The following is a 13,658-nucleotide window of genomic DNA, read 5'->3' on the forward strand; positions in this document are numbered from 1 at the left end:
TGAGTCACCATGTCCCAGAAATGTTAATTCAGGTTGCTCCCACGTGACATGCTTCACTAAGGAAGTAGCCATATGAATTTTTATAATCACAGAACAAAGGAGCCGTCATAAATAATGCATTTCCCAAATATATTGGTGGGAACCGTAGCTGACTGGCTTACGGGAAAATGGGGCATAATTCCACTTTAGGTTTCAGAGGCCATGTGATAACTTTCTGCACTTTGGGATTTGTGGAAGGGAGTGGTCTGCTAATAATATAGTTCAAAGGTTTAGTCCAAGGGGGTGCTTGCTTCTCTGCAGAGGTGGGGGATAAATGGTTGCTATGGGGACAGAGAGGACGGGAGATATCACAGTGGATTGCATACTAGTTATAAAAAATGAAACCGGTATTTCCAGGTCCCTACCATGCAAGCAAAAAGCCTGGTGAGATGGTTTATCTTTTAGCCTTAAGACTGCAGACAGCAGGGACACAAAGGTCCCAGGACTCACTCTCCAGCCAGTCCAGTCAAGCTGGCAAGCTCAGCTTGAAAGAGAGAGACACATATTCTCAAAAGGCAAGGTTGACAAGGATGGGTGGAGACATTCTGCCTCTCCCTCCCTCTCCCTCCTCTTCTCTCCCTACCTTGCTGGCTGGTTTCCATGGCTATTATGGTTTCAGTGTGAAATTTCATACATAGGCTCATGAGCTTGAACACTTGATTCCCAGCTGGCCATGCTGTCTGGGAAGGTTCTGGAATCTTTAGGGGGTACAGCTTTGGTGGAAGAAGTTTGTCACCAGGGGGTGTACTTTGGGGTTTGTAGCCTGTCCCCAACCCCTGGTCTTTCTCTCTGCTTCCTGTGTCTAATGTAATTGCTCTGTGTTCTGCGTTTTGACCGCCATGCAGGCCTCACCTTCCCACTGCTGTGTATGTCCCCCTCTGCCCCCGCCCTAATGGTCTGTATCCCTCTGGGACTGTGAGCCAAAATAAATCCTTTCTTCCTTAACTTACTTACTGAAGATGAGGGACACATCCCTCGGATGTCTCAAAACAATGCAGTAACTCCCAAGGCAGGTTACAGTACAATTGCTTAATTCTTAGGCTCATTTATAAACTTAATCTGAAGCTCCTTCATATCAACCTCACAGACAGGAGGCACTAGCCTACATAACGAGTCAAGGCTACATAGTGAGACCTTGTGTCAAGACAAAAATAAAAGGGAGAAGGAGGGAGAAAGGAAGAAGTGGATTGCAGGGTGGGGAAGGAGAAGCCATGGGGAAAACAGCCCAGTGGGTAAAGGCCCTTGCTGCCAAGCTTAACATGAGTTCAGTCCTTGGAACCCACATCAAGTAAATAAATAATTACCAAAATATTAAGCATGTGAGGGGAAGAAAATGTTGAATATCAACTTTTCAGATTGAAAAATATTTACAGCTGCAGTTAAGTTAAACTGCGAGTTAAGTGAAGTCACATACAGTCTTGTCATCAGCCAGGGTAGCGATCTTCCTCTGGGAGAATTCACTGGAAGGTAAATAATTGACACTCAGATCTAATAGGCAGGTGTTTGTAATGAAATACCCAGCGGTTGGGGTGCAGACAGAGGCAGTCCCTGGGCTATGACACCTCACAATTGGGGTGCAGACAGAGGCAGTCCCTGGGCTATGACACCTCACAATTGGAGTGCAGACAGAGGCAGTCCCTGGGCTATGACACCTCACAATTGGGATACAGACAAAGACAGTCCCTGGGCTATGACACCTCACAATTGGGGTGCAGACAGAGGCAGTCTCTGGCCACTTGACAATTACCAATAGAGATGGACCTGTTTGTTTCCACTGTGTTACATCTGATTCACAGAGGGACTATGACAGAGTGGAGGATGCTGATTCCTTTATAAATCACAGTACATGGAATAAGATCCCCAGGTCTCTCCTCACTTCCTCCAATTTAATTAAAACCTTTTCTGTTACATTAAATGTAACAATCAATGCATCATTTAAAGTTTTATATAACATTTTCCAAATCTAGTATTTTTTTTTAATTTCAAGTATATATTTGCCTCAGTTCTGCTTAAAGATCTGAAAATCATTACTCTTATCATTTCTTTGAAGGAGCAATGGCATTTTCCAGTTCACTCTTGCAAAACAAACAAAGTTATAAGAAAAGACTATCCCCAGAACAGGATAGGAACTCCATAGGAAGAAAAACAGACTCAACTAACCTGAACCACTGGGGCTCTCAGAGACTGAACTGCCAATCAAAGAACATACATGGGCTGGACCTAGACTTCCCTGCACATATGCAGCAGATGTGCAGCTTGGTCTTCATGTGGGTTCCAAACAACTGTAGTAGGAGCTGTCCCAAAAGCCGTTGCCTCTCCATGGGATGTGTCCTTCTAGCTGGGCTGCCTTGTCTGATCTCAGTTGAAGAGGGGGCACTTAATCTCACAGAGACTTCATGTGCCAGGGTCAGGGGATAACCAAGGGGGCCACCCACCCAGAGTAGAAGAGGAGGAGGGATTGAGGGAAGAGGTGAGCAGGAGGGGGCAGTGAGAGGGATGTAAAGTGCATTAAAATACACATGGAGGGACCCATGGCTCCAGCCGCATATGTAGCAGAGGATGGCATTGTCTGGCATCAATAGGAGAAGAAGCCCTTGGTCCTATGAAGGCTTGTTTCCCCAGTATAGTGGAATGCCAGGGTGTTAAGGTGGAAATGGGCGGGTAGGAGTAGGAGCATCCTCATAGAAGCAGGGAGAGGGCGATGGGAGAGGGAGGAGCTGGGAAAGGGGGATAACATTTGAAATTGTAAATACATAAAATATCCAATTAAAAAAAGAAAGAAGCGAAGAAACAAAGAACCATGAACTCAGAGACACCATGAACTCTGCTGAGTGTACACATGCACCAGCAGTCTATGCTCATGGCGCACAGACCCTAGCCAGATCTGCCTGCCTTTACAAAAGATGATGCCATATGGGCAAGAACCTCAGACAAACAGGCTTTCCTTAGCTGGGAATAGGACACCATCTTGGCTGGAGATGAAGAAGGGTGGTGTACATGAAAGAAAAAGTAACGGATACTAGTTTCTGGTTCAAGTACCCCTCTACCTAAATGTCTTACTTGATTATCTTCAAACTATTATTTGGCTGGCTGGTTTGCTGGTTGGTTAGTTGGTTGGTTGCTTGCTTGCTTAATTAGTTGCTTGGACGGGTGTGTGGTTGATTATTTCTTTGGTTGGTTGTTTGGTTGGTTGGTTGGTTAATTGGTTGGTTGGTTGCTTAATTAGTTGCTTGGGTGGGTGTGGTTAATTAGTTCTTTGGTTGGTTGGTTGGTTGGTTAATTGGTTGGTTGGTTGCTTAATTAGTTGCTTGGGTGGGTGTGTAGTTGATTAGTTCTTTGATTGGCTGGTTGGTTGGTTGGTTGGTTGGTTGTTTGGTTGGTTGGTTGGTTGGTTAATTGGTTGCTTGGTTGGCTGGTTAATTGGTTGGTTGGTTGGTTGGTTGGTTGCTTGATTGGTTAATTAGTTGCTTGGGTGGGTGTGTAGTTGATTAGTTCTTTGGTTGGTTGGTTGGTTGGTTGGTTGTTGGTTGTTTGTTGTTGGTTGATTTTAAAGCCAGGGCTACCACGTATCCCTGAACTTATTAGGTACCCTCAGGCCCTAAGAATTCACTCTGTACCCCCAAACTGGCACGTAATGCATGGTACTCCTCTTGCCTTAGCATGCCAAGTGCTGGGATTACAATGTGGGCCACCACACTTAGCACTGAAACTACAGTTATTCTAGCCAAATATAAATTATTGATCCTCCTCATGGTATTCTCCTCTGTCTTTCAATAATTGTTTCTGTTCCTCAGAACACGCAAAGGCACACCTCCTCTTAACTTCCCTTTTCCTGTCTCTACTTTCCTCAAGGCTATAATGGGAGCCAAACTGAAATGTAAGAGAAATGAAAGAAATGATTTATACAGAGAATGAGTTCTCCATTAGATAACAAATCAACTTATTAATCACTCTGTACCCCACAGCCTTCACCTCAAAATTGAAAATAAGACTTTCCTAAGGTCCAGGAGGAGGATGTGCCTACAGTTCCTGATACCTCTGCAAAGCTCCAATCAGCTCTACTGATGAGCATCCTAGGCAGAGCTGAGAGAGGGATATGTCCAGAGCCCTCTGAGTCCTCTCCTCCTTGCCTTATGTGTTTCCCTCGCTCCCAGACATTCTGCAATTCCACTGCACACTGAAGTAGCATGCCAAGTTTAGACTAGCATTTGATGTGGCTGTTTCTCACGTCCCTCCAGGTCTTTAAATTGGACACAGGAAAGCAGCAGGCCACCTTTTAATGGAAAACGTTTTTCTTGCTAAATTTGTATTGCTTTCCAATTTAAGCCCTTGCCATTGTGTTCCCACAAATGACACAATTTAACAGTGCATGGGCGGATTCTCCCGAGACTGAGAGGGTTCATGAAAATATTCATGAGAGGTGTGTCATTCTCCTTCTGAGCTACCCACTGCACCCAATTTAGAAAGACAAACTCTTGGCAGATGGGGCTCCTGGCCTCTTTCCAGTACGTGATTTGAATTGTTTTTCAGACATCACTAATCAGAGGCTGACTGAAACCTGCAAATAATTTTTTTTCTGTCCCAGAGATTCAAGTGACATGTTGGGATAAGGCAAGACACGTGTTATTCTGCCTCTTAACGGACCGTCAGAGTACAGTGGCTGGTGGTGTGAGCTGTTTGGGGGTTCCTAGGCCTACAGGGGAGTTTCTTCTCACTTCACTTCTCCCTGTAGTCAGAGGGACCGTGGCTGACCCCTAACAATAGTGCAGTGGCCCGAAAGAAATAAGGTTCTACTTTCAATCCAGTTCCTTAACGGAGAACTAACCACCATTACACAACTCATCACCCAAGCCATAACTATTTGGACTGAAGGGACAATGGTCATCAGTGGCCCTGGTTCTGCACTATTGAACGTTTTAATCAGCGTCCTTGGGGATGCCACATGGAGCACACTCATTAAGTTTACATGAGAAGCTGTCTGGAGGGAGCAAGGACAGCTCGGAAAAAACAGGAATCAACCCACTGTGGCCACATCCAGATGGATCCTTTGTCAAAAGCAATGAAGCCAACAAAGCCAGCATCACAAGAAAGGGAAGATGCCTTGGAAAAGAACTGAACCAGTCAGGAGCTCCAAGACCAAGGCTTAGCTGTACCCACTGCCCTCTGCACAAAACACATCACTTTGCTTTTATGTCTCAGGACATCTTAGTTTTCCGGCTGTGAAGACAGTGCTCACGCCCAGCCCCAATCACTGACTAGAGTCCGGTAAAAATCAAACTGCATTCATCTTTGTGGCATTGTGTGTGTCCCCATTCGTGCACATGGAATCAACATTAGATGTCCTCTATTTCTCTTCTTATTATTTTTTTCTAATCACAATAAACCAAATTTATGATCACATGGAGAAGTGCTTTAGGTGAGTTAAAGAAATTTTCTCCAATAGTTTCTCTCAATAATAGCTCCTGAAGGCAGGGTCCCTCACTGACCCTAGAGCTCATCTATTGTCTAGACATAGCTGGCCAACGAGTTCCAGTTATGTTCCTTTCTCTGTGCCCTGCCTTCAGGGCTGGTGATACAGATGTGCACACCCTACCTTTACGCAGGTGTTGGGAGTCTGAATTCAGGGTCTCATGTTGACACAGCAAGCACTTTGCTGACATCCATCTCCCCAGATCCTCTACCCTCGTTTTAAAAATAAAATCACCAACTGTGTAAAATCCAGAGAAACTGTCTGTGGTTGAAGTTACTTTTTGAGAAGTCTTGTGGAGAAATTATATTTGTAGAATACTGTTTCTTGTATACAGACACACACACACACACACACACACACACACACACTATTGCAGTACCTTACAGCAATTTTTTCTTATATACAGACAGACACACACACATACTTAACACACAATTTTCTTGTAGTGTCTTACAGCAAAGCTGTTTCATACAGATACACACGAACGCACACTCGCTCTTCTTGCGGTGTCTTACAGCAATGGTCACACGTTGACCATTCCCTTTACATCCCTGACCTTGATCTTCGTTTCTGGAACCACTTTTCTGTTATTCCTTAGACAACAGAATGAGCTGAAGCTCCAGAGACGACAAACGTGCTGAGTAGGCGTGCTTTCTGTGAGGAGCGGGGGCTGCACTCAGCTGTCTGTCTCAGAGATACTGAAAACTCAGTCACTCCGAAAGGGGGTGACTCTTAGACTTGGCTGGTAGACTTGGTGTGCAAATGAAGCCCACCCAAGGGACCCAAAGCTTGTGGTTTATGGCACTAAGATGGCCACTTTTGTTCTAAATGGGCAGCATTAAGTTGCAGTAAAAATAATAAGATTCAAATGTTCTTTGTCAAGAAAAGAAAAGGGGGAGGAAAAGAGGGAAAGAAAGAGGGAGGGAGGGGGAGGAAGAGGGTGAGGAAGGGAGAGAGCATTTTGTCGTTTCTGGAGTGTAACAGGTCTTGAGAACTCGAATGCCTCCAGTAAAACCCTATGAGGGATACGAAGATGAACCACCCCACAAGACCTCCATTGAAACAGGTACCCAGATAAAAGGTTCCTTTTGCTAAAATGCATGGACTCCCGTGAATAAAACACTGTTTCCGCCTTTGCTCCATCTTCTTTTCTTAGGCTACAGGCACAGAGACAAGCCCTTGTCCTTAACCTTTCTCTAGTCACCTTAGATTCCCAGAGCAGCAGGACAGACACCTTATTGCACAGCCCTCCCACACATACCCAGACAAAGGCCGTTATCTACAGTGGCTGGGACTGCGCCTGAACACAGAGGTGAGCATCTTGTAAGAGTCGGGTTAGCGGGACTTTGGGGCTATCTTCCAGAATGAGAACTGAGATACCCCACATCTGGGCCAATGAACTACGCAGAAAGACCCCATGTCTCCGCCTCAGTCCTTCCTCTGTTTAAGCCTAAAGCTCATGTCAGCACCACATTGGTGGACCTGGTGTCGCTAGACATCCGTGTCTGTTTTCTCAAATGTGACCACACTGAGTAAACACCCGCCTTGCTTTCTCCATCGCTCCTCTTATGGACTGGATGTACTGTGAATGGGTATCCAAAGCAAGCCTGCCTCAGTTTATCCTAAAACCTTTGGTCACCTGGCCACCAGGAGACTGTCTCTATAAGTGTAATCCCTGGCTTTTGTTTCTATGTCTTTCTAAGTCGTGATTCTGCTGTGAGCTTGACAGAGACAAGCTCAGAGTTTCTGCCCACTTCTTGCCAGTTTTTACTAACAATTATAAATACGTTCTTTTTTTCCCCCTATTTTCCTGCACGATTCTAATCAACTTGGTGCAAGATGGGAAGGAATCTCAAGGAACAAAATGCCTCCCTAAGATTGGTGCTGGAGACAAGCCTGTAGAGCACTGTCTGTCTATCCATCTGTCCGTCTGTCTGTCTGTCTTTCCTCTTTCTTTTGGGGGTTATTCAAGACAGTCTTTCTCTGTATAGCCTAATATTGGCCTGTAGAGGGCATAAATCCACCTGCCTCTGCCTCCTGAGTTTGAATTAAATGCCCACTCCACCATGCAGCCTCAAAATACCATTGAGTTCTTTTTCTGTTGGTCAACTACTTATGGGCCATACATGGGTTCTGGGAATTGAACTAGATCTTTTTGCTACTATCTCCCTACATTTTCTTAATTAGTCGTTGATATAAGATGGCCCAGCCCACTGTGGGTGGTACCATCCCTAGGCTGGTGGTCCTAGGTTCTATAAGAAAGCAGGCTGGGCAAGTCTTGAAGAGCAACACAGTAAGCAGCAATCTTCCATGGGCTCTGCATCAGCCCCTGCCTCCAGGTTCCTGTCCTGACTTCTTTCAATGATTAACAGGGATGTGGAACTGTAAACAAAATAAACTCTCTCCTTTCCAAGTGGCCTTAGTCATGATAACCTTAACTAAAACAGAAGCATTGGAAAGGAAGACTCAGGGAGATCAGTTGTTGAGAATAAAAACCCAGACAGGAGAAACAAATTACCGTGTTTCATAGCCCAGTAGGGTGCCCATAATATAACACACTGCATATTTCAAAATAGCTGGAAACAAAGATTTTTGCATCTTTTTCACATTAAAAAATGATATATGTTTGAGGTGATGGATTTGCTAATTATCCAAATGTAATGGTTACAAATTGTGTGCAGGTGTCAAAATATGACATAGCTCGTATAAACACATCTAAATAGTATGTGCCAATTAAAAATAAGTTAATACCCTTAGGATCAGATGTTAACATTTTATTGGTCTCTTCATCAATTAATCAAGTAGAAGAAATTCCTCGCGTTTGTTCATTTGAAATCGTCATGAGGTGAAATTTTTCACTCTTAACATTACGCTTTAAACTGTATGTTTAACTTTTATGTTCTTATTTGGTAATACTCTGTATTGTTTAATTGTCATATAATACTTTATATTTAAGTTGACAAAAGCTGTACATGTGTGTCAGAGGCCACCCAGCCTGCTTATGCCTTTCTTTGACTGAGCTAGGTGTTTTCCACTTCATGGACCCTTGTTTCCAGGTAGCATACATGGGGGTTACCAACGGTCAAGACTACAGGAGACTTTCTGCTAGCTTACTTCTACACAAGAACGAGTTTCACTCTGTTGTTAGTTAGAGATTTCAGGATATTGAAACTTATTGTAGGTAAGAAGTTTCTGGGAAATCAAAACTTAATGCCATTGGTTTCTGGTGTGATGTATGTTTATCGTTACCCTGACTACCAGTTTGTGTTGTGTGATTCTTTTTCTGCTTATAAGCAAGTGCTTTTTGCTTGATTAAATGAGACTTGATCAGAATACTGTCTTGTCTCCATTTCTTGGGCCTCTTGTCCCATCCACCCCACTCCCCTCTCCAGGGTTTCTGTTGATGTTCCCGCGGTCCGGAACATATAGGGGTTGTTGTACATAGATTTTTGACATGTTATCCATTGAGAAAAATTTATTAATATATGTTAACAACATACTAACAAATATATTATCTCAAGCTCTTTTTGTTTCCTTTGGAGTGAGAAAACTCAAGGCATACCTCCTCAGTCACCCTCAGATGTAAAAAGCATTGTTTGAACTGCAGTTACCAAGTTATATGCAATGTCTCTTTTTGAGATTTTTATTTTTTTATTTTGTGTGTATGGATGCTTTGCCTGAATATATGTCTTTGTGCCATGTGTGTGCAGTGCCAGAAGAGGATGCTGGATGCGTAGAACTGTCGTGACTGATGGCTGTGAGCCGCCTGGTAGGTTCTGAGGCTTGAACCCAGGTTCCCTAGAAGAAAGAGCAGGCAGAGCTCCTAATCCCTGGATCATCCGTCCCTCCAGCCTGAATATTCTCTTGAACTTGTTTCTTTTAGTTGTAATTTTGTACCTTTCAACAAAATCTCCCCAAAGTCTGCTTTTTTGTTTGTTTGCTTGCTTGTCTGTTTTTGTCTCTACATAGTCCTGGCTGTCCAGAAACTCTCTAGGTAGACCTGTCTGGCCTCTCACTCATAGAGATCCACTTGTCTCTGCCTCCCAAATGCCGGAATTAAAGGTGTGCACTGCTATGCCTGACTTTCAATGCCTGTATTATATGCAACTTACGTGTGTTTCTTAAAAGTTGTCCCGAATCGTTTGTGGAAAGAAGTCAAATGATAATAAATTAAAATGAGATGAAATCTGTATATGGGCAGGTGAATCTCTGTATTTTTAATAGTATCATACAGATATGCTGCTCTCGTTTACGTCCTATAGTTTAGCAACGTAGTTAAACACTATAGCGGGGCTTGCATCAACCAGTATTAGAATTGGGAGACAACCCGCTCATAACTTGAGAGGCTCTGCAGACATGCTACAAGTCACTCCTCTGCCTTTTAGCTGTGTTCAAGTGTGGTGTCTGAAGCACAACAATATATAAGATATATTCGATATAAGAAACATAATATCCATCAAATATAAAAGGGAGCTCATGGGCTGAGGATGCAGCGCAGCGATGGATGCTTGCCGGTGCCCTGGGTTTAATCCCAGCCCTGTGGTTAAGGAAAGGAGAGCTTACTGAAGGAACAGCTGTTCTAGCTGTCCTATGTACCAGGAGCAAAAAGAGAGAGAGAGAGAGAGAGAGAGAGAGAGAGAGAGAGAGAGAGAGAGAGTATTATCTCCTTTTAAAGGCAAACTTGGGTCGCATGTAACAACAGCACTCTCAAGCAAGCTATGCTGCTTTTGAAAAGCCAGTCAGATTAGACCTGCCCAAGTTTTCCTCGTCAGTTGAAATTCTGCTGTTCAAAGCATTGACTTGGAGAACACAGCCCGCTCCTTCCTCTTTTCTTCCCCCTCTAGCTCCTTCCTTGTGTCTCCTTTAACTTCAAACTTTCCCTGAAGCCTCTGACTTAGAACAGGATAATGGGTAAATATCGAAGTCCTGCACAAATCCAACCCATTTAAGAAGCTAGCCTGGGCTACATAGCTAGACTCTGAGGCAGTTGACCAAACCGTCAATGAACACGTCTTTTTTAAGTTTGAAAAGGTAAAGATTTTTCTTACAAGACAGATTTGGAAGAATTGGGATATAGCCCACCTAGACCAATGTCTATTCAGGGCTACTCAGGAATGAACAACCTCTTCCCCAGGGGAAAAGGGATGAATCAAAAACTTTCTTAGTCTTTATTCGTAACCAACACTTTTGTATTCCATATTGTAAAAAAAAAAAAAAAAAAAAAGGAATTTCCAATGCATGCTGTTATTAGCTTAACATGTTCACACCATTAATGGATGTTCATACCATTAATGGTTGGTTTGTTCTGAGTTAATCCGCAAGCCCTGTACCTCAAATACCCCTGGTGTAAAAGGTCGATACCATCAGATGCAAACTAGCCTGGGCATTTCAAGAAGTGACTGCATAGTGGAAGAGTAAAGACTGGGGGATGGGGATGGTGGGGGGAGGGCACCAAATTAACATATGAAAGAAGCCAGTTGGCAGAGTAAAGGCCTGTGCTGTGTAATCGTGGGAAAGGCAGGTGCTCTGTAAATGGTCTATAAAGGGTCACGCCTAATATTTTGGGGGCTTTACCCTCAGAGGCTCACTAACCCGCTCCCATTCTCGGGGTTGCTTTCTCTTTCTTAACGAACCGTCTATACTTCTACCATGAGTTCCTGCTCCTGTTCTTTGTGGTGGGACACAGGAACCTGGACCCTTTAAGAGGCATTAGAGGACGTCTTTGCAGGTGCTTGCTCTGTGCCTGTTCCTCCTGACTTCAGACGTCCACAGAATAGGAGAGCGGCAGGAATGATAACGAGAGAAGCTCAGAAATGTGGCTGGCCCCCTGACCAGAGAGACAGCTGAGCTCTGGAGTGAGCCTCTGCTCCCTCCTCCCACCCCTTTGTGAAGTGCTGGTTGGAGAGATGTTGCTCACGTGTCTGGCTAACCCGCTGCCTTCTCAGATCACGGACTCCCCAAGTCCAGTGCAACATACAGATTCACTTCCTGTCTCTACCCTTTCACTTCCTGTCTCTACCCTTTGACCTTCGCAGTGACAGGCGCAGTGAGCTCTGCTGTTCCAGTGACCCTGTGAGCAGGTTAGAGTGGCCGCAGCAGTCAGGAGAGATGGATGCTCATGGAGAACAGCTTAGAAACAACTTTTGTAGAAGTCCACTCGGTCCTCACTTAGGACCAAGGCAACCTAAAATCCGAGCAAAAGCCTAGCGTCTCCGTGGGTCTCCTACTTGGGTGGGGGCAGAGCAATAGGCCTTCCATTTCCTTTGATACCTTGCCCCTTCAGGCACTCAGATGAAACAGTTGTCTGTGGTGGTGAGGCTGCGCCCTAATGGAGACAACCAGGCCATGAGAACGCCTGGAAAGAACTTCTTCTAACTCCCTGGCAGAATCCAACCTGAGACAATGGTGCGTGGGACCACACCTTGACCCAGACCGATTGAATACACATACTACTTGCCCTTTGGTCCACTTCTTGTCCTTGAACCTAAAGTTCAGGTCGGTACCCAGTGATGGGGTGGGGGTCACTGGACCCTTTAATCTGCTCTGCTTCCTAAAGCAGCCACAGGGACCAAGTCTCACTCTGCTTTGCTCTTTTTCACAAATCTTTAACTCATGGGATGGGCAGCGAAGCCTGGCTCTCTGGGACTGCTGGAGTCCAGGGTTTTGCCCTAAAATTTGTTATAAACCAAGCCATTAAAGGAATGGGGAGGTGGCTTGGTCAGTAAAGTGCTCACTGCACAAGCCTGGTGACCTGTTTCTGACCCCCCAGAATCCACGTTTGCTTTTCTGTCGCTGTGAGAAACTACTTGACCAAAAGCAAGGTGGGCAGGAAAAGATGTATTTCACCTTCCCCTTGAGGTCACAGCTCACCCCTGAGGGAAGTCATAACTGGAGTTTGAGCAGAACTTAAAGTAGCTAGCTTTCTTCCCTAGCCCAGGCCCACTGCCAAGGGATGCATGAGCCACAGGGGGCTCAACTCGCCATCAAGAAAATTTCCCGGGGTTGGGGATTTAGCTCAGTGGTAGAGCGCTTGCCTAGCAACCGCAAGGCCCTGGGTTGGGTCCCCAGCTCCGAAAAAAAGAAAAAAAAGAAAGAAAAGAAAAAAAAAGAAAATTTCCCACAGACAGACTCACAGACCAACCTGATCAAGGCGGTTCTTCAACCGGGGTTCCTTCCTCCCAGGCAACTCTACTTCATGGCAAAGTGCCATTCCACAACTGGAGAGGTGGAGACAAACAGATTCTGGGGCTCACTATCTAGTCAGCCCAGACTACTTAGCTCCAGGTCACTGAGATCCTGACTCAAATAAACAGGTAGGTGGATCCTGAAGAACTACATGTGAGGTGACCTTTGGCCTTCACATGTACTTGCACACAGGCCACATGCATCAGCTTACATACATGTACTAGCGTGAACACATGCACATACAGGTACACACACACACACACACACACACACACACACACAATTATACACTCTAGAACAGAGTGTTTAAGGCTTTAATCCTATGCTAAGCTAATTAAATCATGGAGGGTTGTGTTACTGTATAGAAAAGACACATACTTTCTAACTTTAGGTCCCCTTACTCTGTAGTAATACTGCTGTGACTTATAATGGTGGTTGTTATAGCAACCACAGTCACATGTGATGACTCTACTGGGGAATTTGTTGTTGCAAATTTTTCCATACTCCCACCCCTTTCTTAATTGGGGTGTTGGGATAATTTTGCCAAAAATACGTAGAGGAAAAAAATCTGGCCCAGGACTTCATGTGCACCGAAGATCACGGTTCTTCAACCAAAGCCCCTCTTTCCTCACTGATGGCCTCCCTTGTCAGTCACAGATGTGGAAGAACAAGCTCTCACTGCGGCTCATCACCAGCCTAATCTAAGGAACCTTGTCCGGGATGAGCTGACAGAACCTGCAATCAGATCACTCTGAAAGCAGCCTGTGGCCGGGAGCCTTGGTGTTCTGGTGTTCAGCTGCCTCACTATGTCTTTGAGCCCGTCCCGTGATGCACATCTCAGTTCAAGAGCTAATGGTTCGTAAGGAAGTTCCTCAAAGGATCATCTCTGATAGAATGGTTGATGCTTTTCAATTTGCACATTCCACAGGCATATCCCCCTAACATCAAAACAAGAGCGGATTCC

At 44.8% G+C, this 13,658-nt stretch overlaps 1 protein-coding gene across 19 annotated transcripts in view; it reads right to left on the reverse strand.

Moving 5' to 3' along the window:
- Nucleotides 1-13,658, reverse strand: part of Ank2 (ankyrin 2) — a 575,390-nt gene that overhangs the window by 365,420 nt on the left and 196,312 nt on the right.

Source organism: Rattus norvegicus, chromosome 2 (genome assembly GCF_021556685.1).
Source record: "Rattus norvegicus strain SHRSP/BbbUtx chromosome 2, alternate assembly SHRSP_T2T, whole genome shotgun sequence".
NCBI lineage: Eukaryota > Metazoa > Chordata > Mammalia > Rodentia > Muridae > Rattus > Rattus norvegicus.